Source organism: Callospermophilus lateralis, chromosome 7 (genome assembly GCF_048772815.1).
Source record: "Callospermophilus lateralis isolate mCalLat2 chromosome 7, mCalLat2.hap1, whole genome shotgun sequence".
NCBI classification, from domain to species: domain Eukaryota; kingdom Metazoa; phylum Chordata; class Mammalia; order Rodentia; family Sciuridae; genus Callospermophilus; species Callospermophilus lateralis.
Window position 1 is genome coordinate 108158800 of NC_135311.1, and position 27354 is coordinate 108186153.

Here is a 27354-nt window from a genome sequence, read left to right on the forward strand (position 1 = left end):
TGGTACAGTGGCACACACCTGTAATCCAGGTACCTAGGAGACTGACACAGAAGGATCACAAGTTCAAGGCCTTCACAATTTAGCAAGACCCTTTCTCAAATAAGAGTTGGGGGTGTAGCTCAGTGATAAAGAATCCCTGGGTTCAGTCCCCACAACTGGAAGGAAGCAAGGAAGGAAGGGAAGGAAGGGGTGATGGAGGGAGGAAGAAGGAAAGGGAGGGAAGGCAAAAAAAAAGGAAAAAAAGCTAACTTTTGAAAAAGTTATTTAACTTCCTGAAATATGTAATACAGTTAATACACAGAAATGCATGAAAATCACTAATATCCTTCTGCATATCTTGAGATTATACTGTTTTTAGTTTTTTGTTTTTTGCATTGCTGGGGATTGAACTCAGGACTTCACACATGCTAGGCAATTGCTCTAACACTAAGCTATACCCTATTTCTATAATGTTGATTTTAAAGAAATAAAATTAATGATCTTGACCAAATTATTTTGTTATATTCTTTGCCTGTATGCATACATAACAATGAATCCTGCTATTAGGTAGAATTTGGCAGGGGAAGGAGGTACTGGGGACTGAACCCAGGGGCACTTAACCACTGAGCCATGTCCCCAGCCCTGTTATGTATTTTATTTAAAGACAGGGTCTTGCCAAGTTGCTTAGGGCCTTGCTAAGTTGCTGAGGCTGACTTGAGATCCTCCTGTCTTAGATCCTCCAAGCTGCTGAGCTTACAGACATACACCACTGCACCTGGCCATTAGGTACAATTGTAATGCACCAATTAAAACTATGTAAAAATGAAAGAAAAAGTTCACATACCTGATACACAAAAACATTGCCACTCCCATGATATTCCAGATTTATAGATGGCCTAAAGAAATTCAACAAGTATAGATGCTCTGATGTACACTTGAACATTTATGACCCTGAAAAAAATGAAATGAGCAATTGTAGAAACAACTATATGTTATCAGTTATTATTTTTTTTTTTTGTACGTATGTGCCTTTGGCCAGGCATGGTGGTGCACACCTGAAATCCTAGTGATTCTAGAGGCAGAGGCAGGAGGATCAAAAGGTTCAAAGCCAGCCTTGGCAACTTAGCAAGACACTAAGCAATTTAGTGAAACCCTGTCTAAAAATAAAAAATAAAAAGAACTGGGGTTGTAGCTCAGTGGTAAAGCACCTCTGGGTTTAATTCATTTCTCAACTATGAAGTGGGTCACCTTTCAGGGGTTGCCATTAGGTACTGATTGAGGCCATGACTCTGACAACACCTGCCATATAACTGTTGCTCAATAAGCATTTGTTATTCAGATGCAGAGTCTAGCAAAAGGGAGGGTGTTCAAGAGTGAAGAAATAGAGAAGGTGAACTGAGGGTGATGGGAGCTGATACATGAACCCTGTGCCCTGTAATTGGAAAAGTGGCCACAAATTCTTCCTCCTCCATCAAGAAATGGATCTATTTGTTCACCCCTCAAATCTGGGCTGGCCATGTAATTAGCTTTGACTAATGGGTCACTAGCAAAGATAACACAAGCAAAGGATTAAAAAGTACTTATGCATTTCCATGCTGCCTTTGGAAGCCTATGGCTGCAAGGATGTGAAGAATCCCAGGTTAGCTTGCTGGATGATCAGAGAAGGTCCCTTGTCACCCCAGCAATCAGCCAGCCAACTTCCAGAAGTGTGAATAAGGTCATCATTGTCATCTGATCATAAATGCATGAGCATTTTAGTTATTCACCCCCAAAACAAATTACCCCCATAAAAATTACCTCCAAAGCTGCTCAAAATGTTTCTTCCTCCATATGGTTTCTGAAGGTTGGGAAACTAGCAGCAGTTTAGCTACATGATTCTGGATTAAAATATCTCCAGGTCTCAGGAAAATTGATCATCTCAAGGTTAAATAGGGGCAAGTACATCTGCTCCCAAACTCAGTTGCCTCATTGTTGTCTGACCTGAGGGCTCCTCTGGCCACTGGGCAGGGGCTCTGGCTCTTTGCCATGTGGGTTTCTCCACAGGACTGCTCACACTGTGATAGCTGACTTCCTCCAGAATAAGTGATTTGAGAGAACAGGAGCACATGAAGGAGCCCAACACAGCAGGAGCAGTCTTTTATAGCCCCATCTCAGAAGCAACATGCCATCCATCACTAGTATTTCTTGCCAGTGTTCACAGGAACCAACCATGACACAGTGTGGGAGAGGACCACACAAGGATGTGAATATGAGTAGACAGGGATCAGAAAGGTTCATCTTGGAGGCTGGCTGCCACAATGCAAAAGCCTGGCTGAGACTAGCAGAAGAACCAACTGGCTGAGCCCCATCCTGTTTGCCCACCCACAGATTTTGTAAATGGTGGTAGTGCCACTAATTTGGGGGTGGTCAGTTGAAGAGCAATAGATGGCTGATGCAAAGAGCATAGGCCACCATAGCACCACCTTCTCACTTACCACTTATTACAGAGACACTCTGGTCACCAGCAGCATGGACTATGGCTTGAGCTCCGTGGCTCTGCAAAGTCTGCAGAGGACTCTGGCTTCCCCAGCCCAAGGAAGCCGAGGATGGTCCAGGTTCCTTCTTCTTCTTGCTATTGCTCTTCTAAAGAACTCCCACCTCCACACCATCCAGCTCTCCTTCTCTGGAACCATTTCTTCCTCTGAGTCTGGATAAGTAGAGTCTTTAAAAGGGAAGTACATTGAGACTAAAGGAGTCTGGGCTGGCAAAAGCAGGAAAAAAAAAACAATCAACACTCTCCACATCCTACCTTTACTATGGAGCCCCAGATCACAGCCATGGCTCAACACGTGTGCAAACCTGCACCAGAGATCTGAACATCAGCACCTGAGGGTCCTCAGCAGCGAGTCTCTCCCGCTCCTTGTTAAACAGATGGGGAAGCCTGCTCACAGTCACACCACAAACCTGCAGCAGCAAGAAGACTGAACCCAGCACTCTTGCCCACCACCTGAGCTTGTTTCTTTGTAATACATAAAGAGCATGTTGCAAGTCAGTGACATTTCTGTTCAGAACAGAATGTGTCTTAAAATATTGCCTGTCTGGATCTCAGAGAATAGCCCAGGGCAACAAGAAAGAACAGGGAGGGGAGAGGTGAGCTCATTGCCTGAGTACTTCTCACTGGCGTGCCACTCTGGCACTTTTTCCACACCCATTGTACCCCAGGACTCCTTCCTTCTCATGTAACTAGGTATCACTGAGGTATCCACCCAGACCTATGCAGTAGTCCCCATTATCTGCAGTTTCAGTTTCCACAGCTTCAGTTATATGATGACAACCTGAGTCTGAAAGTATCAAATAGAAAAAAAAAATCCCACAAGTTAAAAATCCATAAGTTTTAAATTGTGTCCCATTCTGACTAGCATGACAAACTTTCACTTTGTCAAAATTGAAGACCTTAAAAAATGGAAAGATCTCCCATGCTCCTGGATAGGCAGAATTAATATTATCAAAATGGCCATACTACCAAGAGCATTTAATGCAATTCCTATTAGGATCCCAATGACATTCTTCATAGAAATAGAAAAAGCAATCATGAAATTCATTTGGAAAAATGAGAATAACCAAATAACCAAAGCAATTCTTAGCAAGAAAAGTGAAGCAGGAAGCATCACAATACCAGAACTTAAACTATACTACAGAGCTATAGTAACAAAAATAGCATGGTATTGGCACCAAAATAGACATATAGACCAATGGTCCAGAATGAAAGACACAGAGACAAACCCACACAAATATATTTGTCTCATACTAGACAAAGGTGCCAAAACATTCATTGGAGAAAAGAAAGCCTATTCAACAAATAGTGCTGGAAAAAAAATGGAAAGCCACATGTAACAAAATGAAATTAAACCTCTATATCTCATTCTGCATGAAACTCAACTCAAAGTGGATCAAATACTTAGGCACTAGAACAGGGACCCTGCACCTACTAGAAGAAAAAGTAGGCCCAAATCTTCACCATGTCAGCCTAGGATCTGACTTCCTTAACAAGACCCCTAAAGCTCAAGAAGTAAAATCAAGAATCAATAAATGGGATAGGTTCAAACTAAAAACTTCTTCTCAAAAAAAGAAACAATCAATAATGTAAAGAGAGAGCTTACAGATTGGGAGAAAATCTTTACCACATGCACCTCGGATAAAGCATTGATCTCTAGGATATATAAAGAACTCAAAAAACTTAACACCAAAAATAAATAAATAACCCAACCAATAAATGGGCTAAAGAAGTGAACAGACACTTCACAGAAGAAGAAATACAATTATCAACAAATATATGAAAAAAAATGTTCAATATCTCTAGCAATTAGAAAACTGCAAATCAAAACTATACTGAGATTCCATCTCATTCCAGTCAAAATGGCAATCATCAAGAATATAGGCAACAATAAATGTTAGCAAGGATGTGAGGGAAAAGGTACACTCATACATTGCTAGCGGGACTGCAAATTTGTGCAACCACTATAGAAAGCAGTATGGAGATGCCTCAGAAAACTTTGATGGAACCACCATTTGACCCTGTTATCCAACTCCTCGGTTTATACCCAAAGGACTTAATATCAGCATTCTTCAGTGACACAGCCACGTCAATGTTTATAGCAGCTCAATTCACAATAGCTAAATTATGGAACCAACCTAGATGCCATTCAATAGATGAATGGATAAAGAAAATGTGATATATATATATTACTCAGCTTTAAAGAAGAATGAAATTATGGCATTTGCCGGTGTATGGATGAAGTTGAAGAATATCATGCTAAGTGAAATAAGCCAATCCCAAAAAACCAAAGGCCAAATGTTTTCACTGATATGCAAATATGAATTCATAATAAGGAGGTGGGGAGCACTAGAGAAGAATAGAGTTACTTTAGATAGAGAGGGGTAAAGGGAGGGAGGGGGTATGGGAATACAAAGGATAGTAGAAGGAAATAGACATTATTACCTTATGTACATATATGACTGCATGACTGATGTGATTCTATAACATGTACAATCAGAAAAATGAGAAATTATACTCTATTTATGTATGATATATCAAAGTGCATAAATGCATTCTGCATTCTACTGTTATGTATAACTAATTAAAACAAATAACAAAATTTATAAAAAAAAGAAAGAAAGAAATTTCACTTTGTCCAGCTCTGTCCCAACCTGGATGTGAATCATCCCTTTTTCCAGAGTGTCCCCATTGTATGCCCTATCCACCCATTAGCCACTTAATAGCCATCTTGGTTATCAGATCAACCACCGCAATATCCCAGTGCTGTGTTCAAGTTACCCTTATTTTACTTAATAATAGCCCCAAAGTACAAGAGTAGTGATGTTGGCAATTCAGATGTGCCAAAGAGTATCCATAAAATGTTTTATTTAAATAAAAAGATAAGTGTTCTTGACTTGATGAGGAAAGAGAAAAAATCTTATGGTGATGTTGCTAAGATCTATGTAAGAATGGATCTTCTATTCGTGAATTGTGAAGACAGAAAAAGAAATTTGTGCATTTTACTGTCCCATCTCAACTGAAAAAGTGACAACCACAATACATGTTTAACTAAGATGGAAAAGGCATTCAATTTGTGTATGTGTGTATATAAAGAAATATAGTAAATATCCAGGGTTTGGTGGCACACACCTATAATCCCAGCTACTCAAAGAGGCTAAGGCAGGAGGATCACAAGTTCTAGGCCAGCCTCAGCAATTTAGCAAGACCTGCCTCAAAATTTAAGTAAATATATAAAAAGAGCCAGGGATGTAGCTCAGTGGTAGAGCACTCCTAGATTCCATTTCCAGTGCCATAAAGAGAAAGAAAAAGAGAGGAGGAGGGAGGGAGGGAAGAATGGAAGGAAAGAAGAAAGGAAGGGGAAAGAAAAGGAAAGGAGGGAAGGAAGGGAAAGGAGGGAAGGAAGGGAAAGAAGGAAGGAAGGAAGAAGCAAGGGAGTGGAGGAGGGAGGGATGGAGGAAAGAAGGAAGAATATAGAGGGTTCAGTGCTCCCTAGTTTCAGGCATCCACAGGAACATACCCCCATGGATAAGGGGGGACTCCCACTTCCTAAGAGGCACATGTCAATAAGGCGATATTGGAAGACCAATCAAGAGTTCTGGATCTTAGCATCTCAGAGCAGGAAGGAACCTTCTTCTGGATTTGACTCTCTCCATGACAAGTGACCATTCAACCTCTTCTTACACAAACTTCCAGGGACCAGGAACTCAACACCTCACAGGTTGGTTGGAAAGAACTTTGGAGACCAATCTGCCTCAGTTTAAATCCTAGCTCTAGGATAGACTGCTGGCTGACCCTGGATGAGACCTTTGACCTCTTTCCTCCTGCTTGAAACAGGAATAGTAACTCCAGAATAGGGCTGGGTGATAACTAAGTTTGCAAATGTGTGTAAGACTCCCAGAAAGCAATAGGTACCCAACAGTTGTTATTCCATAGGCACAAAGTAAGAACTGGGTGGGCCAGGGATCCTGTCTCTTAGTAATCAGTGCCTGCTTCCCACCAGAGCACCCTACTTGAGGGATGCTAGAGATATTGTATGCCCTGAAGTCTCTCCACACACATAGGAAGTCAAAACCATCCATCTCAGGGATGCATGAAGGGAACCCAAAAGTGAAAAAGAGGGGGGGGGTGCTCAGAGGGACAGGCTGGGCTCCAAATATCCAAGGAGAAAGGGAAAGAGAGACTATGAGCTACGCAGCCAGGTCCCAAGTGTTCGTGAGGGTGGAGGAAGTATCTCCCAACTCTGCTCTGAAGGCTAAATATCTGCCACTCGCCTCTTGTCTCTTCTCCAGCATGCGATCTGCTCTGTACCTTGGGAAGGAGCGGCATGAGGCAGGCAGATGTCAGCAACTCCCAAGTGTGAAATCAGAGAGGGATGGGGCTGTTTTTGATGGAGAATCCAACACAGGGGAGTAAGGGAGCACCTCCCAGCATGCATATCACCTGCCAGCCAAACAGAAATTTGCAAGCAAATCCTTGAGTGTGAGAAGTTGCTAGGAAGCCAGGGACAGGAAATGGAGATCCATTGCACCTTCCCATTGTTGGTCACGTGCAATGTACAAACTGCCACAAGAGCCTTTAATTTATGCACTGCCTCTGTGGTTTGTTTTAGTGTAATCAAACTGCTCAGAAGCCTTCTGTGGCTTGCTGTGATCTCCCTGTCTTCCCTCGCCCCTCCTTAGCCACCCTCTGCCTGTCTCCTCTCCTCTGTGCCTGTGAGGACCTCATCAGTGGGAAAAGGGAGACCCTGAGCTGTGCAAGGGAGAAGGGTAAGAGGGGATTTATCCCTTCCACCCTGCTGGCTCACCAGGAGTTGGCCTTATACCCCTAACAGTAAAGAGCTGCCTGCCTTAGGGTGGCTCCCCAAGCTTCAGTCACCCCACCTGACCTCTCATCACGCCTAGGGCTGGTAACTGCTTCCTATGTTACCAGCCCCAGGCCCTTGCTCCACCCTTTGCTGCTTTTCCTAAACCTTGTCCACACCTTTGTAAATAGGCCCCTTAAAATGCTTTCCTCCATACCTAGCACAGGCCCAGTCATAAGGACAGCAAGTGGGGCAATGGTTAGCAAGGGCAAACAGGAAGGGGATTTGGGAAGTAGTGTTTAATGGCAGAGTTTCAGTTGGGGGAGATGAGAAAGTTCTGGAGATGATAGGCTGTGGAGTTGCACCCCAGTGTGAATTTACTTACTGTTGCTGCACTGTACACTCATAAGTGGTTAAAATGGTCATTTTTAAGTTAAATAGATTTTATCACCACTTAAAAAGGAAAAAAGAACCTCACCTCCATTAACCAATCAGAGTATATCATTTGTTTCTTTCTGTGACCCTGCCTGATACTGTCACCCAGCAGTTTTCCTCAGGAGGTCCAAATTTCCTAAACCGTGGACCCTCGAAGTCAGGCAGGGCTACTGAATTCCATGACTGAACGCCACTGGAGACCATTTTCACTGAATTGTAGAAAAACTGAGCTTCCTATGTTATGAACTGAATGTTTGTGTCCCCCCAAATTTGTGTGTTGAAACTTTAATCCCCAGTGTGAGACTATTTGGCAGTGAAGGCTTTGAGAATTAATTAGGATTAGATTAGGTTATAAGGTAGGGCTACGATGACAGAATTTATGGATGTCCATTAAAGGGGAAGACACGTGATCCTTTGTCTCCCTCCCTCTTTCTCTCCCCCAGATGAGGACTGAACAAAAAGGCAGCCATCTGTAGCCAGGAAGGGAACCCCACCAGAACTTAACCCCGCTGACACATCTGGTGACTTCATCTTCGACTTCTAGCCTCCACAGTGAGTGAAAATCACCAGAGATGACCAGGACAACTTGGAATGGTGCTTGCCTCTGGGGTCCCACACGCACCTAGACAGGCTGGTCACACATGAGGACCCTGTTGGCCTGGGATACCTCTGTAAACTTGGTTCTAGACCAGGGTTTCCTGGCTCTGGTTGTCTCACATACTGGTTGCAGTTCCGTGCACAACTCGGGATAAAGAGGCCTACCCTAACTCTACAAATGTTCATGTAACTTGGATCAAGTCTATCCCATCTCCGGGCCTCAGTTTCCCGTTTTGTACCATAAGAGAGTTAACCAGTGATATTCAAATGATATTCAAACATGTCTTTTAACCAGCAGAGTTAAGAGCCCAAAGCGAAAGCAAAATGAAATCAAGGCTGCTTAGACTCGAGGATGGGGCGGGGGGCCCAGGGCACCACTCCCTCTCTCTATTCCCCAGGCCGATTCCTAGTCAGCTTCGTACTGAGGAACCCTAGGGTTCCAGGGCACACGGTTTGACTATCACTGTTCTAGATGATCTTCAAAAAGCCCTCCAGGCCCTAGCAATGGGGAAAGTGCCGAGCAGGTGAACTCAGTGTAAATGACTGGTAAATGAATGACGGGAGAACCCGGAAGGATGCCCTCCTCCCTCTGCCTCATTTCTCTCCCTCAGTACTAAGCAGAGGAAACTGGAGCCCAAGCCTGCAATTCACCAAAGCCAGGCTCCTAACCACGTGAGACCCGCTCCTGCCTCGCCCTGCACACCCTGGTGGACAAGGAACCGCTGAGCCCTGGCGCCTGCCTCCCCTTGATGGGGAACTTGCAGTCCCCTGGCCCCGGGCAGCCTATTACCTCTGAACACAAGCAGAGGGGCCAGGCCAGGGCCAAGAACAATATTTTGTCAGTGAGTCTATTAGGGAAATGATGGAATAAAAGAAGCCACCCTCGATAAGTGATGTGCAAGCTTTCCTTCCATTTGCCACGGCCTGACAAGGGCTGAGCCGGCCCTCCCAGGACGGCATGCAGCCAAGAGCTTTAAATAATCATTAAAAATATGTCATGATTTATCACTGGGGACAGGCGGCCGCTCCGGCAGCACCTCACCACTGTGCTCACAGCCTGGCCCCTTTCCTCCTCAGCTCTGGCATGGCCACGCACCCCTCCCAGCTGACCCCTAGCCAGGAGAAGCAAATCCTGGTCACCTCTTAACGTTTCCTGAGTGTTGAGGGCTCTGTTCCAGGCACTTTACATACATTACCTCATGTAGTCCTCTTCACAACAAAAAGTGTGAAGTACTAACATGGTGATGTCCGTTGTAGGAGAGAAAACAGAGGCACAGAGATGTAAGGAACTCGCTCACTAGAGCTGATAAAATGGGGATTAGAACTTCATGTGCTTGGCTCCAGAGTGTCCTCAGCAGGGACTATCTGTTGCCTCCCAAAGGAGGGGAAGGCAGAGCGAGCCCTCCCACCGGGCCTCCTTCCAGGATTCCCAGTCACTACCCTCCTTGATACCCAATGGCGACTATGCAAAGGTGACCCCTCTAAGCTTCTCATGGCCTCCAACTCGTTTATCATTTATACCCTGTGAACAGGAGCCACTGCGTCTTCCCTCTACAAGACCTCACCGTAGGGTCCCTTCCTCAGTCTGCTGAGGTTTAAATATGTTCAGGCAAGCAAGCCCCTCCTGGGGTTCTGGGCAAAGAGGCCTGGTAGGGAGTCAGCAGATGTGCATGCTCCTCGCAGCTCTGCCCTGGGTCTGTTCATGACCTTGGGCAAGCCAATCCCCCTCCCTAGGCCTCAGTTTCTTCTTCTGAGAAATGATCATGAAAATCCTATTTTACTTACTGTGGCTTTTAAGGAAACTTAAGTGGGAAATTTGTTAAACAGGAAGACTTTGCAAGCTGTAGGGTACTGGGACCATGGAAGGCATTGTTGTTATTATCATTCTTATTCTCCAGGTGCTAATGAACTTCTCACTACATGAACTACTGCCAGGTTGGGCCAGATTAACATCAAATCCCAGACAGCGCAGTCTGAGTGGGGTTATAGCTCTGAGAGCCCAAAACTGTCGTCAAAGACCTGGATCCTGGTCCTTACTCCACTCACACACCACCTCTGAGTACACTATCCCCTTATTATCCTTTTCTACTTACAGATCAGTTTTTACCAGCAGATGCAGAGATTCTGAAAGACACGGGGACAGAGTCTTATTCTTAATAATCTAATACCCTGTGTCCATGAAGCTGAGACTTTGCACTAAGCACTGTGCTGAGTGGGGCTAACCCTAATGTGGATGATCCCTATTCATCTTCACAGCAACACTAAGAGACAGGCCAGGGGTTTTCTCCACTTTACAGATGTGGGATCTAAAGTGCAGAGAGATTAGGTAAATTGTCAATGTGAGACTTTGTCAGGGGAACCCCTAGTTGCTGCTGCTAAGTCTGTGCTGTATACTCCCTTTAATGTTCCAGCACCAGCCTTGGTGCCAGAGTGTGAGCTGCATGAATGGATGGATGCCTGTCTGAGTGAGTGAATGAATGAATGTGAGAGTGAATGCATGGATATGTGCATGAATGAATGTATGGACATGTGAGTGAATGAATGGGTGGATGTGTGGCTGAATGAATGTATAGCATAGGTGTGTGGCTCAATGAGTGGGTGGATGTGTGAGTGAATGGATGGAGGGATGGTTGCCCCACCAATCCCAGGAGGCCTGAAGATATCTCTGCTCTCTCAGGCCCTTTAAAGGTACTCACTCCACACCTTCTCACTGACTTGGGGAAAAAGTGATAGCACCCAGACCATCCATGTCTCAGGCCATTGGAGCTCCTAAAGCAAAATGCCTCAGACTAGCTATTATAGACAATAGAAGTTTATTGCTCACAGTTCTGGAGTCTGGGGAGTCCACCATCAAGGCACCAGCAGATTTGGGTGTGGGGAGGGTGGCTCTCTGCTCCAAAGATGGTACCTCACATAGTGAAGAGGCAAACAAGCTCCTTGGAATCTCATTTAAAAGGGCACTAGTTTCATTTCTGAGGGTTCAGTCACCTCTCAAAGTCCCCACCTCATGATGCCATCCCCTTGGGCATTAGTCTTCAACATATGAATGGGGAGAGGGAGACACATACATTCAGACCACAGCAATCTGAGTCTCAGGAGGCGACAACCAAACCAGAAGGAGTAAGACATAGCTGGGTGGAAAGTGAGGGGACAGTGTTGTAGGCAGAAGTGCCAGTGGAGCACAGGCTGGGAGGCAGCAGAGCAGGCAGAGCCGCGCAGAGGGGACTGTGGGCTGTTCTGAGTCACTGGAGTAGATGGGAGGGGCAGAGGAGGGAAGGCTGGACAACAACCCCAGGGCCTGCAGGCTGGGCAGTCAGAGAATCTGAAGCTTAAGGAATAGAAATGAATTACAGTAGATGGGGTAGAGATAGAAGATGGGAGGGGAGGGGAGGGGAGGGGAGGGGGGATAGTAGAGGATAGGAAAGGTAGCAGAATACAACAGTCACTAGTATGGCAATATGTAAAAACGTGGATGTGTAACCGATGTGATTCTGCAATCTGTACACGGGGTAAAAATGGGAGTTCATAACCCCCTTGAATCAAATGTATGAAATATGATATGTCAAGAGCTTTGTAATGTTTTGAACAACCAATGAAAAAAAATTTTAAAAAAAAGGAATAGGAAAGGTAGCAGAATACACCAGTCACTAATATGGCATTATGTAAAAATGTGGATGTGTAACCGATGTGATTCTGCAATTTGTATTTAGGGTAAAAATGGGAGTTCATAACCCACTTGAATCAAATGTATGAAAGATGATATGTCATGAGCTTTGTAATGTTTTGAACAACCAATAAAAAAAAAAAAAGGGAGCTGTCCCAGGCTTCTGGTCCCAAATCCTGGAGCCACTGACCAAGAGGCAGCCTCATAGGCAGTCTGCAGCTCCAGAAAGATCTAGAGGCAGATAGAAGCTTAAGGTACATAGACTGTTTGGGGCTGTGAGGACCTGAGATCCCAAATGAAAAGATAAGACCCTAAAACTGGGATGAGGAGGAGATGCCAGGTAAGGGAGGTCATCATCTTCTGAGCACTACTGTGGATAAACTGTCTACCACCACCACCCCCGCAGAAAGGGACCTTTCTGCCCATTTTACGCATAAGAAAACTGAGGTCTGAAGAGATTAAGTCATGTGTGAAAAGGCACCGGATTGGAATTTGACCTCTGCCTGTCTGCTTCCAAAGCTTGCACCAACCTGTGTACACGTTGCATATTTGAATAAACTTTGAAACCATAACCCAGTCAGTTTGCAGTACAGTTCCTGGGACTGTGCTCTGCACACCCAGTACCCAGCCAGTAAGCATCGAGGAACTAAAGCTCTCCTTCATATCCAGAACAACTTCCCCAGTGCTTCTTCAATGTATATCTACATTTGTGTCTCTCCAGATGCCTCTGCCCAGGATTTTTTCCAGGTAATGGCGTAGGAACCTATGCATACGATCACCCTCTAGTGATTACCATAGGGTCAACAGAAGCCGAGGCAAGAGCCGGAGGAGAGGCCTGGAGAGATGTCTAGTAAAGTTCCTCCCAGAGTTACCCTGGGAATCTCCAGCACTGTGCCACCCAAGAATCCACCATGGATCCCCACTGCATCTCTCACCAGTCCCCAGTGCCATTCCAGCCGTGACCCATGGCACCAGATTCCCAGCATCACGGGGCTCCACTTCAGCTGACCTCTCCATGGCCCCTACAGGGGCCGTCTCTAACTTCTCTCATCCCATTTTTCAGGGTCTTGCTCAGCTACCATCTTTCAGGAAGCAGTCTCCAGGGAAAACAGAGACCAGAACCTTCCAGGAAACTTTCAGAATACACCACCTGGTAAAGCCTCGGAGTTTCTCAGAGTTTATCATTAACCTCAATTTCACTGAGCACTTTTGGGTCAGAGCTCGGGACGGCTCTCCAAGGAGAGCAGAAGCTCTGCCTTTAAAGAACCGATGATTGAGGGCAAGTGCGTAGGACACAAATAAGAAGGCAGCAGGAACAAGGGCCATGAAGATGAGTGACCGACCGTTAGGGAGCTCGTCAGACCCAGGTGTGAATCTGTCCGGAACTTTCTGATGTGTGATATCACACATGTTATTTAACTGCTCAGGACTTCAATTCCCCTATATATCAAAAGGACTCTTGCGAGAGTTAAATGGGGAATGCATGTAAATTACCTCTCACCTTTAGGATCTGAACAAAGATAGCAGTAATCAGTATGAGTCTGAAGAAAGCGAGCAGAGGGCAAAAAAGAGCAGATGACATCCTCTTGGTGTTCAGAGAAGGGGTTTCAGGGACACCAGAGAAGAGGACCGGTTAAGGTGAAGGAAGGCTTCCTGGAGGAGGCAGCGTTAGAACTGTGACAGGTATTTCACAGGCAAGGAAGGGAGTGGAAAGGCCTTCTGGGTGGAGCATTTGACATGAGCCAAGCCCTGGGCCTGGGAGAAAAGCACCAGCCAGCACAACCGGAGCACAGGGTGGGACTGTGTTGGGGACACTCCAGAGGTTTCCCTCAGTTTCACCATCTGTAGCACGAGGCGACTGGAGTCAGTAAGCCCTGGGCCCCAGCCCTCCAGGACAGTTCATCCTGCAGTGCCCAGTCTCCCAGGCTCCTAAACGCTTCCACATGTCAACCCTGACCTGGCTCCTTATCTTTGCCTGCACAACGTGGCCAGCCAGCCCTGCTTCCGGGCCTTGGGCGGCCTCCCTGCGGTCCTGGAGCACACAACTATTCTAGGGCCACCAGCCAGCCATGTGGCCCCAGCTCCTACAGAAACACAACAGGCAGGATGATGGGTCCCAGGGAAACATTGGCCTTTTCCCACCATCTCTCTCTTCCCTCCTCAGGCCCCAGCAACGCCCGAGAACAACGTGGATTTATTTGGGGTCTGCGGGACGGGACGTAGGGAATGTTATCATTCTCAGGGAACTCGGTGTCCTGGTCTCACTGCTTATTCTGGCCCCTCTCCGCAGATGCTGCAGGCGTTATAGGGCAAGGTCTCCCTCCCGCTCTCCTACCACCCTGGGCTCCCACTTCCAAAGGGGTTTCAGGTTTCAGAGGAATGAACCAAGTGCCTAAAGGGGCAGCGGCAGCCTCTTTAACTCCTAGAGCAGAGGGCCAAGCAGGGCTAAGAGTTCAAGCTGTGTCACCCCCCCCCAAGTCCCCTGACCCCCCCACCCCTGCAGATGGCAGGCATTTGTTTTTTCAAACTGGAATCTGAGAATTCAAGAATCTTAGGATCTGAGAATTCAAGGATCTTCAAGGTGAGAGAATCTTCGTCTACCAGAATCTTAAGGATTGTTGAAACTTAAACTTCTGGAACCATGATGCTAGAATCTCAGACTTATTGTGTCCAAGGAAGAGACAGGTTCCACCATTTGCTAGCTGTGTGGCTTTTAAGTAAGTTATTTAACATCTCTGTGCCTCCATTTCCTCATCTGTAAAGCCTGGTAAAGCCCTTGAGCAAGAGCGCAGCCACACCAGGCCAAGATTTATAGAACCATGAGCTTAGAGAGTGTGTGTTGCTTTTAGCCTCTTGGTATATAGTAATTTGTTACATAGCAATAGGACACCTTCCAGCCAGAACTGGCAGAGTATTTACGCCTTTGCGACATTCTGTTGGTTGAAAGAGTCATAGGCCAACCTGAATTTGGGTTGTGTGGGGAACTTACAAGGTCACAATACCAGGAGGCATGGTTCATTATGGACCACCATCTCTCGCTATGAGCAATCATGAGTACAATCAATTCCCTGAGTCCTAGATCTCACCTGGCCCCTGTGTCTGGCTGCCAAGTTTCTAAAAGGCAAAATATACTTACTCCCATGATAGGAAAACTGTTCTGCTGGGCATTGCATGTGAGGGCTAACCTGACCCCCTCTTGCTGAAATCTTCACCTATTTTATATCAATTCAAACCAAATATGTTCCAACTCAAAAGATTCACAGGAGTCATCTGATTTAAGAAGCTAATTCACAGTGAGGAAAGCTGAGCTCTTTGGAGATTTTTCCAAGGTTCCACAGTGGCAAAAGACTCAGGTTAGAGGCAAGGTGTCTGAACTTCCAGCCTAGGGCTACCTCCACTCAGCTCTTGGCCTTATGTTCAGTGAAGAAAAGCTCTCTGCACTGTCACCAAAGACAAGGCACTCGTTTCCACCTAGAGCCTCAGCTTCTCTGGACCTCTCCCTGTCCTGGTCCCTTGTGAGTTCTATAGCTCACCTTTTTACTTTTCTGGGTTTGAGAGTTTTGTTGTTGTTGTTGCTTTGTTTTCTGATACCAGAGATAGAACCTAGGGGTTCTTAACCGGTGAGCCACAACCTCAACCCTTTTCATTTTTCATTTTGAGACAAGGTCTTGGCTAACTTGCTGAGGCTGGCTTTGAACTTATGATCTTTCTGCCCCAGCCTCCTGAGCTACTGGAATTACAGGTGTGTGCCACCTTGCCCAGAGAGTCTGGGAGATTAAAAACAGAAAGAAGGAGTCTCTGTGAATGGGATCCCACTCTTCTTTCACCTCCAGAAGAGAACTGGCAGAGTTGGGGGCCTCCCCCACACAGCTCACCCAAGACCCAGAACTTTCGAAGACAGGTGCACACCAAGAGTCACGTTCCATGCTTGTCCTGGAGTGATGCCTGATCCCTGACTACTCTTGGAGCCAGGCAAATCGCACCCTGCCCCTGTTCCTCACCATAAATGAGGACAATGCCCGACAGGCTAGGTAAACCAGGTGGGTGCCCTGCTTCAACCACAAAGGGTTGATTTCTCACCAGAGTGTTCCCCAAAGAACCCTCAGCTCTTGCTTCCTGACATACCATTCCTCTCTCCAAAGTAAGACAGAAGCCACCATCATCCCTGTCCCCTGGTCAAGAGGAAATTTCCAGAGAAGCCTGCCTAATCTTCCTGTCCAAAACAGCATCTTCCTCCCTGCTCTGTTCTCTTCTCCTGCTCTTTTTTTTTTTAATACAATATTTTAGAATGTATTTCCCACACCAGACGATAAGGTCTACAAGGGCAAGGATCTGATTATGATATTTGTCATCATATCCCAAGTATCCAACACGTAATGCTCAAAAAAGTGTTTGTGGAACAAACTAATGAATTAATGTGATCATGAAATTTTAAAAAAATTTTTTTTAGTTGTTGATGGACCTTTATTTTATGTATTTTTATGTGGTGCTGAGGATCAAACCCAGTGCCTCACACATGCTAGGCAAGTGCTCTACCACTGTGCTACAACCCAGCCCTGGAATTTTTTTTAAATTCAAAATGCATAATATTTCATCTTCCATGAACAGTGTGATTTATAATTTATTCCTTTTCCATATTTTTATTGACACATTATAGTTGTACATAGTTGTGGGATTCACTGTTACATATTCAAATATGCACAAATATAACAATAGAATCTGGTCAATATCATGCCCCAGTGTTCCCCATCTTCCCTCCTTCTGGTCCTTTCCTGCTACTCCACTGATCTCCCTTCAGTTTTTGTGAGATTCCATCCTCACCTCCCTTTCCCACCCCAACTCCCTCTAGCTTCCACATATGTAAGAAAACCTATGACCCTTGACTTTCTGAGTTTGCTTATTTCACTTAACAAAATGTTCTCAAATGACAATAATTTCATTCTTCTTTATGGCTGAGTAAAATTCCATGGTGTATATATACCACATTTTCTATACTCATTCATCCAGTGATGGACACCTAGGCCTGTTCCACAGTTTGGCTATCGTGAATTGTGCTGCTGTAAACACAGGCATGCATGTATCCCTGTAGCACTATGATGACTTGACTTCTTCAGGATTAACACCAGTGGTCTAGCTGGGTCATATGGCGGTTCCACTCCTAATCTTTTCAGGAACCTCCATACTGATGTCCGTAGTGGTTGTACTAATTCACAATCCCACCAACAGTGTAAAAGTGTTCCTTTTTCTCCATATCCTCTCCAGTATTTATTATTGTTTGTATTCTTTTATAATTTTTTGTTTTAGCTGTTGATGGACCTTTATTTTGTTCATTTATTTATATGTGGTGCTGAGAATCAAACCCAGTGCCTCACACATGCTAGGCAAGTGCTCTACCACTGAGCCACACCCCAGCCCCTTGTTTGTATTCTTAATGGCTGCCCTTCTGACTGGAGTGAGATGAAATCTCAGTGTCGTTTTGATTTGCGTTTCCCTAACTACTAAAGATGTTAAACATTTTTTTTTCATATACCTGTTGGTCATTTGTATTTCTTCTTTTGAGAATTATCTGTTTGGTTCTTTTGCCCATTTATTAATTGGGTTATTTGTGGGTTCGGGGGTGTTAAGCTTTTTGGGTTCTTAATATGTTCCCCATATTAATCCTTCATTATCAAAGCTTTTAAATTTGACTGGCATAGATCTGTAAGGTTGGTCCAGGGAAGGTTTGCATGCGGCACACCACTTTGTAAAGAGGATAATGCACAGGAAGCCTGCCCTCAGCAGCCAACCTCACCCTAGCCCCTCTCTGTTCTGGATCCTGATTGCACATAGAGCTGGAATCCCTCACTGGACACTCATTTATAAATTTCTAAGAAACTTCCTATATGGCTGATATTTTGGAATGAGTAAGCTCTGTAGCTGTAAGTCTAGTTTCTCTCCCTCCCCCTCCCTCCCTCCCTCCTCCTCCTCCTCCTCCTCCTCCTCCTCCTTCTCTTTCTCTCTCTCTCTTTCTCCAAGCTTCTGAGGGCATATTCATATTTCCCTCCCAGCATGCCCCATAAGTGCCACTTGAGTTATTGTTCCTTATAAATTAATAAGTATGTGTAGGTGTGTAAATGGGTGCATATCGGATGGATGGATGGATGAAAAGGGGGGATAAAAAGGAGGGAAGAGTGGATGTATTGATGGATGTACTGATGGACAGATGGATGGATGGATGGATAAGTAACTATTGAGAGAATGAACAGATGGATGGGTGGAGAGATAGATAGGTATATGATTAATGGATGATGGAGTGATAGATGGATGAGGAATGGATGGATGGTGGGTGGATGGATGGAAGGGAGAGGGTATAAAGGGTGCTGGATGGATGGCTAGTGAGGAAGTAAGTAGACATATCTGATTCACTATGTCGAGATCTCCAAAGTCACAGAGCAGTTAAAGCAGATGTACTCCGAGGCCCTCTAGAACAGAGCTGGAATCCCTAAGTCAAAACCATAGGAAAGTAGATTTTAGCTCTTTTAAGGTAAAAACTTGTCGGTGGGAAAATAAAGACTCCCACCCACAAGGGGCCTGGGAAAGGAGAGAATCTAGATCCTGGTTGAGAGGTTGCACCTATAATAACTTTTCCCTTCCCACTCAGAAATTGTAGGATTCCAGAAGAATTAGAAGTGAAGTGCCCATGGTCAAGGTTTGGTGAAGGTTGGTCCCTAGTCCTCTACCTCAAGTCTTGGGGATTCTTTACCCAGGTCCCTTTCCTAGAGTTCAGGACAGAGTCAGTAACAATTGAGCTAACAGTGTGAGAATCAGTAGGCACACTCCTGACAACAGTCCATGAGGTTGGGATTGCTTCTCACCCCACATCTGCTTTTCCCACTTTATCTTATTGCTTTATTTTTTAAAAAATGCTAATATTATGCAGGGATCAATTGTGTAGGCTTAAATAAGTTATTACCTACTCTGATCTTCAATGGCATCATGTGTAAAAGAAGTGAGCAGTGCCTTATTGGGAGAATTATATAACATGCCCCGTGCAGAGCTGCAGGTTGAAAGCCTTCAATAAATGATAATGGCGAAAGTGGCACTGGGTTTAGCATTGCTGTCAGGATGCAGGTCCACATCTATATTTGTATTTGTATTAGAAATATTAGCAGTGTACCATAATATTACACGTATGACTGTAGACTCATAAATCTCAAACCATAGGCTTATAGATACTTGAAATAACAGATTATTTAAAACTAGGCATCTCAGAAATTTAAAACTTTAGAATTATCAAGCCTCGGAGCCATGGAGGGTTCAGTCTGACTACTCGCACAGCAGGCAGGACCTCCGAGGTCCTGAGTCCAGTCAGCCCCAACCCAGGGCAGATGCCTTTCTCCAGTGTTCTTCACCCCACATCTCCAGGCCAAAACATCCCCTGAGGCCACCTTGGGGGGCCTTGCTGGGTCCCTTAGGCTCAAGCTCCTCTTCTCAGACAACCTAGAATCCCAGGAATTTGTGGCCACAGTGAGTGGGGGCCTCCGATTGGGCCTGGGGGATGATGAAATATGGAAGCTCCCAGAGTTGGGCCTGGTGGGGAAGGCCACATTTTCTGTGTCATGTTCTATTGCACGCCAATCAATTACAGTGCGCCCTATATAAACACATCATGAGGGCTTTGACAGGGGGCCGGGGTGAAGTTGGGTGTCAGGGTAAAACAGGGGATAATAAAATCACTGGAGATTTATTTCTCTAAATTGGAAACTTCATGCTTACACCTGACTAAATCATCAGGCTGAAATCGGAGCCGACTCCCACGGAAAACACGTGTAACCTTATCCCATCTTTGTTTAACGGCAACCCATCAGGCCGCTGATGGATTCTGCAGATGCAGTTAGCGTCCTCCTTTGGCTCCCTGAGTTCTAGGGGTCTCAATCAGACCTGTCTTCACTGTGCCCACCCTGCTCTCTGGTGGCTTTTCCAGGGCTAGTCAAAGAGGCCTTTCCTACAGCTAGGTGTGCAGGTGGGGCCCCTCCCGTAGGTCGCTCTCCTTGGTTCCCAGGCCTGCACACAGGCCACCGTTGTACCTAAGATCTCTCTCTTTCACAAAACCATTCCCCCTGAGAAAGAGAGTGATGTTGAATAACCTGAGAGGCAGCTGTGACATCAAGAAATGAGCTCTGGGCTAGAAACTGTCCATCGTTCAAATCACATTTCTGTGATAACATCCCCTCTTGGGGTGGGGGGGATAAGTGATTTTGCTACTTCTTTTTAGCTGCTTTGCTCATAGAACTTGTATGAGGATTTGATAAGCTGATAGGTTAAAGTGTCTTCTAATTTATAAAGTTATGGTATATATTAGGATGTCATTTTCCACTTAAATGATGAAACACTGTATGTAGTCCCAGCAGGCCGTGTGAAATCATTTTCCCAGAGTGTTAAAGAGTTTCCCTTTTAACAGTTTCCCTGTGTGACCAGCCAGCATTGAGAGGAAAAGAATCTGGAGAGAATCTAATCAGTAAGCTCCATCTGTGTGCCAGGCCCTGAGCTGGTGGCACACAAACAATCTCTCGTGATCCCCACATTATAGGTAAGAATTACACTCATTCCAGTGATAAGTCAGGGATCAGAGAGTTTATGTAACTTTCCTAAATCACACAGCCGATATGGTAATCAGGATGTCAATTCACATTTGTTTGGTCCCAAAGTTCATTAAAGAGCTCTGTGGGGACTGGGAGAAAAACCCATGAGCAGTATGCTTGAGACTCAGTGTGGGCTCTGCCCTTCTCCTAGCCCCTCCCTGCAGGTTCATAAATTCTTATACACACAAACACATTCACCCCGGTGTACACCGCAGGTGGTCAGTGGCAGGGAGGCTGCAGGCTCAGACTCCTCCCTCAGAAAAGGACTCACACCTCAACCATCCATTGCCCTTTTGGTGGAGGGAGGTGGGGGAAGGGCAGGAGAAGCCCCTGTGTGTCATTTTCGGCAGCAGTCAGCAGAGCCTTGCAAAGTGCAAGATGGCTTTTTTAGCCCAGCATAAGGATCTAGTTAAAAACCAATAAATCAGCAGTGAAATGTGCATAGCAGCCTTCTCCGTAAAATCAACATGGCTTGTGCCTCTGCAGGGAGCCTTCTGACTGCCGGCTGGAGCCTGGGGCTCAGGCAGAACCCTCCGCTGTCCCCTAGGGATCTGTGGGGAGAGAGGTCTCTTCTGTCCCTGGAGAAGAGGAGATCAGGCCACTGCAGCCCTGCCGAGGGAGGAGGTGGCCACACTGGAGACCTCCGGTTTCTAGACGTAGAGATGCCAAGAAGTGTGTGAGCAGGCCCGGGGGCGTCTGCCGGGTCTCATCCCCGGGCCCCCGCACAGAAAATGGAATTAGGAGACGAACAGGCTGGGGAGGGCGTGGGTGAGAAGGGAGCGCCCCGGGCGTCTGCCCAGCGCCAAATAACAGGAGGCCATCCTCAGAAGGGGGCTCGGAATCCAGGGCGCAGGGCTTGGCGCGCCCGCTGACCCCTGGTGGCTTGGGCAGCCCGGGGCCTCGGGTGCCCGGCCCGGCCCCCGCTCACCCTGGGCTCGGTATTTAATATCTGTAGAACTGCCACTCGGGCAGCCAAGGTAAACAGCGTCCCTGGCCGTCCAAAGGTGAGCGGGTTGCAGCCTTTCCCCTCGGCCTGAAAGGAATCCGCGCGGGGCCGTGGCCGGCGGCCGGGGAGGGCGGCCCCCCGCGCGCCAGCCCGCCGCATCTGTGCGCACGGAGGCCGCGTCTCCCACACAAATACTCAAAATTTCTCATTAAAACTTATGACTGTGTCAACAGCGCAGCCTGGCCCCTAATCTGGAAAAGCCATTTCGCCCCCGCCCCGCCTCCCGGGCGGCGATCGCGGGCAGCCGCTGTCCCCCGCCAGGCCGCCGCCTCCGCGCCGCTCCTCCTCCGCGGCCAGCGCGACCCCGGGCGCCGGGTGGGCGCGGCCAGGGCGGTGCACCCGCGCTGCCCGACCCCGGGCCCGGCCAGGTGACAGCGCCTCCCCGAGCCCGCTTGCCCCGCCCCCTCCGGGTGGGCTCAGGGGGCTCGACGACCGCGTCCCGCTCCACGACCGCAAACTGTTGGTTTCCCAGGGCGCGTTTCTGGGAGCCCCAGTCCCCCTCCGCCGCAGACCCATCCCCTGGGGAGGCCGCCAGGCCCTCGGCCAGGGAGGAGTGGAAGTCCCTGAGCACTCCGGTTCCCCGGGGGAAAGAGCAAGGGCCGCTCCCAAGAAGCGGTCAGCTCGGCTTGCACTAGGTCTAGGCAGAGTCTAGGGCAAGAGGGAAATCAGAGACACCCCTGGCAGTAGAAGGTTGCACCCCGCGTTCAAATCCCAACGCGGACACTTAGGACCCTTCAGGTTTCTTCTATAAACTGAGACAAAAATAAAAAGGGGATAGCTGTGCCGGCTCACTCCAGTTCCTGGCCCACAGTAAGTACTCCATACACAGTAGCTATTCTTTCATCAACCTATATATTTTTATAAGGCCCTCCTATGTAGAGCCAGGAACAAAACAGCTGGCAGCCTAGAGGAGAACAAGCAAGCAATTAAAAGAATAGGTTGAGTGTCATGGAAGAGAAAGGAAGAGGGTGCTGAGTGGGTGCTACAGGAAGGGATCTCAAAGGAAGGAAGACATAAGTCTCTTGACTGAAAGATGAAGGGGGCAAAGACAGCAGGAGAAAGACATTCCAGGAGAGGGAACAAACTGTGCAAAAGGCCTGGGGCACACGAGAGCAGTGATCACTGGCAAAGGCACGGAGACAGAAATGTGGATGATGTGGAGCAGGGAAAACATAAATGTTTATATGTTATGCAACTCAACAGCACTTTTAGGTTTGATTCTTTGGTGGGGGGTGTAGGCTTACTTGTTCACATGCTCGTATACATTAAAAGAATGGCTGTACCTCGGAATATGACTAAAGATGTGTACCTACAAGCATATATGTTTAAAATGTATGAATATGAAAATATTTGTGTGTGCCATATGGACATGCAACTGTATGGGTTCAGATGAAGACTTGTGCATTTATATCTGCCCAAGACACAGTGATGTGTCTGTGTGCACTTTTGTGCCCACATACTTGAATACAGAGTTCCCACTCCCCACACTCTCTCTAGCATCTGTGGAATGGGAGCTGGGGCAGCTGACTGGGTTCCAAACACGCCCTTACCTTTCCTCAAGGACAGCTGTTCCTGCCAACAAGCCACAGCTGGAACTCGGACCTTCTTCCTTCCTACTCTGATGACCAAGGGGATCCCTCCCCTGATAGGAAGCCAGCTCTCCCTCAGGGTGCACTCCAGAGAGCTCACCAAACCCACTCTCCTCTCTGTCCAGATCCCCTACTTCCAACTGGGAGGTGTTTCAAAGACCCACTGTGAACACTTTAGCTCACACATTCAGTCTGGGGTACGGTGGCCATCAGTTTCAAAAAGTAAAATAGGAGAGATCGGATCAGAGTGTGTCCCACAGGTGAAGGTGGGTGTATGTGATGACAGGTTTGCTCAGGTATGTGTCTGAGTGCAGGTGTCCCAGAGCTGGAAGGAAATGCGGGTGCAACTGTGGGCTACGGAAGATGCTCTTCCACCTGCCGGCCCTCCAGTCTCCTGCCCATCAGTGTTAGACTCCGTGAGCATCTCTCGCTCAAGCCCATGCTCCCCTTCAGCTACCACAATCTTCTTTTTTAAAAAATTTATTAATTTTTTAAAAATTTCTTTAGTTGTAGATGGACACAACATATTTATTTTTATGTGGTGCTGGGGATTGAACCCAGGGCCTCACGCATGCGAGGCAAGCGCTCTACCACTGAGCTACAACCCCCCAATCTCTTCACAACCAACTTTCTTTAGAGAGTTGTCTACACTCAGTACCTATGTGTCCTCCCTGCCCATTCCCTGGCACAGCTGTGCAGCCTGGACCACTGCGCATGAGGCGGGGAGCAACTGACCCCAGGCGCGGCCTTGCCACTGGTCCTGTGAGGCTCAGGACACACTGCTTTCTTGGCTCCCCACCTCACCCTTCCCTGTTTCCTCTTAACTCTGTGGCCTGCCTTCTCAATCTCCGCTGGGGTTTTCTGCTCCTGCTCAATTCTAAGTGTAGACACTCCTTAGGACTCACTCCTGGGTCCTCTTCTCCTCTCCCCTCAGACATGGTGGCCCAAAGGGCATAGGCTGATGATGCTCATCTCCACATCTCCATCTTGGCTCTCTTCTCTGATCCCAGGATCCCATCTGCCTGCTGGCATCTCTGCGGACTGCCCCACAGGCCCCTCCCCTACTCCCCAACCACTGCACCTCCCTGCTCTGGCTTCTCTCCTCTGCCCTTCACCCGGTTGAAGCAGAACAGGAAGCCTCTGCCTGAACTACTTCCAGAGTCTTCTAACTAAGCGCACTTAAGCCTTCTTCCCAAGAGCACCGTGTGCCCTCTGTTCCCAGCCCTTGGCTGTCTCTCCTGGGCAGCTGGAAGAAGGTCCAGGCGTGCTCTCAAAGAAGCGTGGCTGGGCCTCCATCTCCAGCCCACCGGACTTTGTGCTCCCTCCCTGACCCGGCTCCTGGGCTGGGTGGCCCGTGACGGGCTGGCTCCTCGGCTTGCTTGGCTTCCCTAAATGTGCTCATTCTCAGGTTCCTCTGGCCAAGGCTGGGCTGACCTAGGGTACCCCAAGCTCACGTTCAAAGTCTCAGACCAGGCCCAGCTGCTCAGCTCCATAAATGAGGATTAGGCACCCCCCTTTGAGGCGGCCGGGTGGGCTGTGAGAAGAGTTGGTTTGGTATAGATTTTATGGCAGGATCACATTTCGTCATCAGACCCCCCTCTGAAGCCAGCCAAGGGCAGGTCAGGGGCAGGGGAGTGGGAACCTGAGCCGCTCACTCTGTCAGCCCGGGGCACAGGGTTGCTGGCACAGGAGGGAGCAGGGTGGGAATAGGGGCCTGAGTTCCAGCCTCCCCCGACACCCACGGTGTGGACTGGGGCACACCCTTTCATTCTTTGGTCTGTGAAATGGGAGCTCGAGACTAACTGGCCTCTCAGGCTAGTTCCATTTCCAGGCCCCCCCAAGCCCTCTCCTCATCACCTTTCCCAGGGGCTGCCAAGCTATCATATGCTAACAGACTCATGGATTAGGGTGGCCTCAGGAAAGGCAGGCTTCCCAGTTTAATTTAACTTAAATAAATAATTTTCAATATAAATAGGTCCCAAGTATTATGTGGACATACTTATATTAAAAACCATTTCTTGTTTATGTGAAATTCAAATTTATTTGGATGTCCTGTCTTTTCACTTGCTAAAATCTGGCCCTCCCTATCTTGCACGCTCTGGAGTTCACAGGGCCATAGCCTCATGATCCTTCCAAGCAAAATAGATCAAGTGCGGAAGCGTCTTGGTAAAACCATCAAGTTGGGCATAGATCTGTGAGCAAACAACAGTGGAAGTGTGTTCTGAGGAAAAGGAACAGCACAGACAGAGGCCTAGAGGCAGATTAGTGTTGGGCATGTTCCAGCAGAGGCTGGGGACCACTGTGTGGGATACAGGCCAAAAGTGGCAGGAAATACAGATGGAAAGATTAGCTGCAGTCAGATCATGCTATATCCGATCTATGCTGCTGCTGATATTAAGGGAAGGGACCTACAGGAGAGTCTGTTGAAGCAGAATCAGAGCCAGAGACCTGGGGTACAGGAAGCAGAATCCAGCTGCCCAAAGATTAGAGAAAGGAAAACTGGTCTGGTCTCACTGGAGGGAGCTCCAGGGTCTGTCTGGGGAATTTGGGCTCAGATATGTCCTATGCATGGAATAAACAATAATAGCAGTCGATAAATGGTAGCTGTGGGGTTGCCATTATTATCAGGTGCTCAGTAAATGCTATGATTTGGTACCAACTGACATCATCCCCCACTCCCTGCTCCCCACCCACCCATCAGACCATCCACATGGCTTTTCTCAGGGTTTGCACAGGATCTTCAATAATTTAGTCCTTGATTCAGCAAATATTTATGGGTCTCTTCCAAAGTGCTAGGATACATCAGTGAACAAAATTAATAGTCCCTACCTATAAGGAGCTTAGCAGAGGAGACAGATCATAAAAAAAAGATAAATAAATTACAACTTAATAATGTTTGATGTGACAGCTAGATATATGATAATAATATCAGGTGTTATGAAAAATACATAATATTGATAATGAAAACACAACATAAAAATATGTAGCATGTAGCTAAAGCAGTGCTTAGAGGAAATTTTATAACTTCAAATGTTTATATTAAAAAGAAGAAAAAAGCTGGGCATGGTACTCCCAGAAACCCAGGAGGCTGAGGCAGAAGTACTAAAAGTTTGAGGCCAGCCTCAGCCACTTCACAAGGCCCTAAGCAACTTATCCAGATCCTGTTTCAAATAAAAAAATAAAAAGGATTGAAGATGTAGCTCAGTGGTAAAGCACCCCTGGGCTCATGCCCAATACAAAAGAAAATAAATTAAATAAGAATGATGTAAAATCAATATGTAAGTTGTCACTTCAGGAATCTAAGAAAAAAGAGAGGAACATAGTAAATGGAAAGAATTATTTTTTTTTAAAGAGAGAGCAAGAGAGATAGAGAGAATTTTTAATATTTATTTTTTAGTTTTCGGTGGACACAACATCTTTGTTTGTATGTGGTGCTGAGGATCCAACCCGGGCCACACGCATGCCAGGCGAGCGTGCTACCGCTTGAGCCACATCCCCAGCCCGATGGAAAGAATTATTAAAGGTAAGAGTGGAACTAACTGAAATAGAAAATAAGCAATAAAAAAACAATAAAACCAAAAGCTAATTCTCTGAAGAGATCAATGAAATTTATGGACATCTAACTAGATTGATCAAGAATAAAGATAAAAGAAGAAACAAATTACCAATATCAGAATTTTTAAAAAATTTATTTTGTAGTTGTAGATGGACAGCATGTGTTTATTTTTACATGGTGCCGAGGATCAAACCCAGTGCCTCACACATGCTAGGCAAGTTCTCTGCTACTGAGCGAAAGCTCCAGCCCCCCAGTATCAGAATATTTTTTAAAACGTATCACAATAGACCCTGCAGACTCTAAAATGATATAAAGAAATACTAGGAACAATTTTATGCTAATTGATTAACAATTTAGGTGAAAATAAACAAAAGCCTTGAAAGTTGTAAACTTTCAAGTTAAAAAATTAGAGAAGTCCTAAAGAAATAGAGAGATTCACCATTTTCATGTCAGTTGGCACCAAATGAACTGATATGTTCAGTATAATCCTAATCAAGATGACAATAGCCTTTTTTGAAGAATTTATATGGAAATACACCTAGAATAACCTCAGAATTTTGTAAAAGAGCA

The 27354-nt window shown here is 46.5% G+C and overlaps 1 non-coding gene across 1 annotated transcript; it reads right to left on the bottom strand.

The window, feature by feature from the left end:
• Nucleotides 1-23764: 23764 nt before the first annotated feature.
• Trnaa-cgc (transfer RNA alanine (anticodon CGC)) lies at nucleotides 23765-23839 on the bottom strand. The gene has a single exon. It is a non-coding gene; the product is annotated as a tRNA-Ala (tRNA).
• Between the last annotated feature and the right edge of the window lie 3515 nt (nucleotides 23840-27354).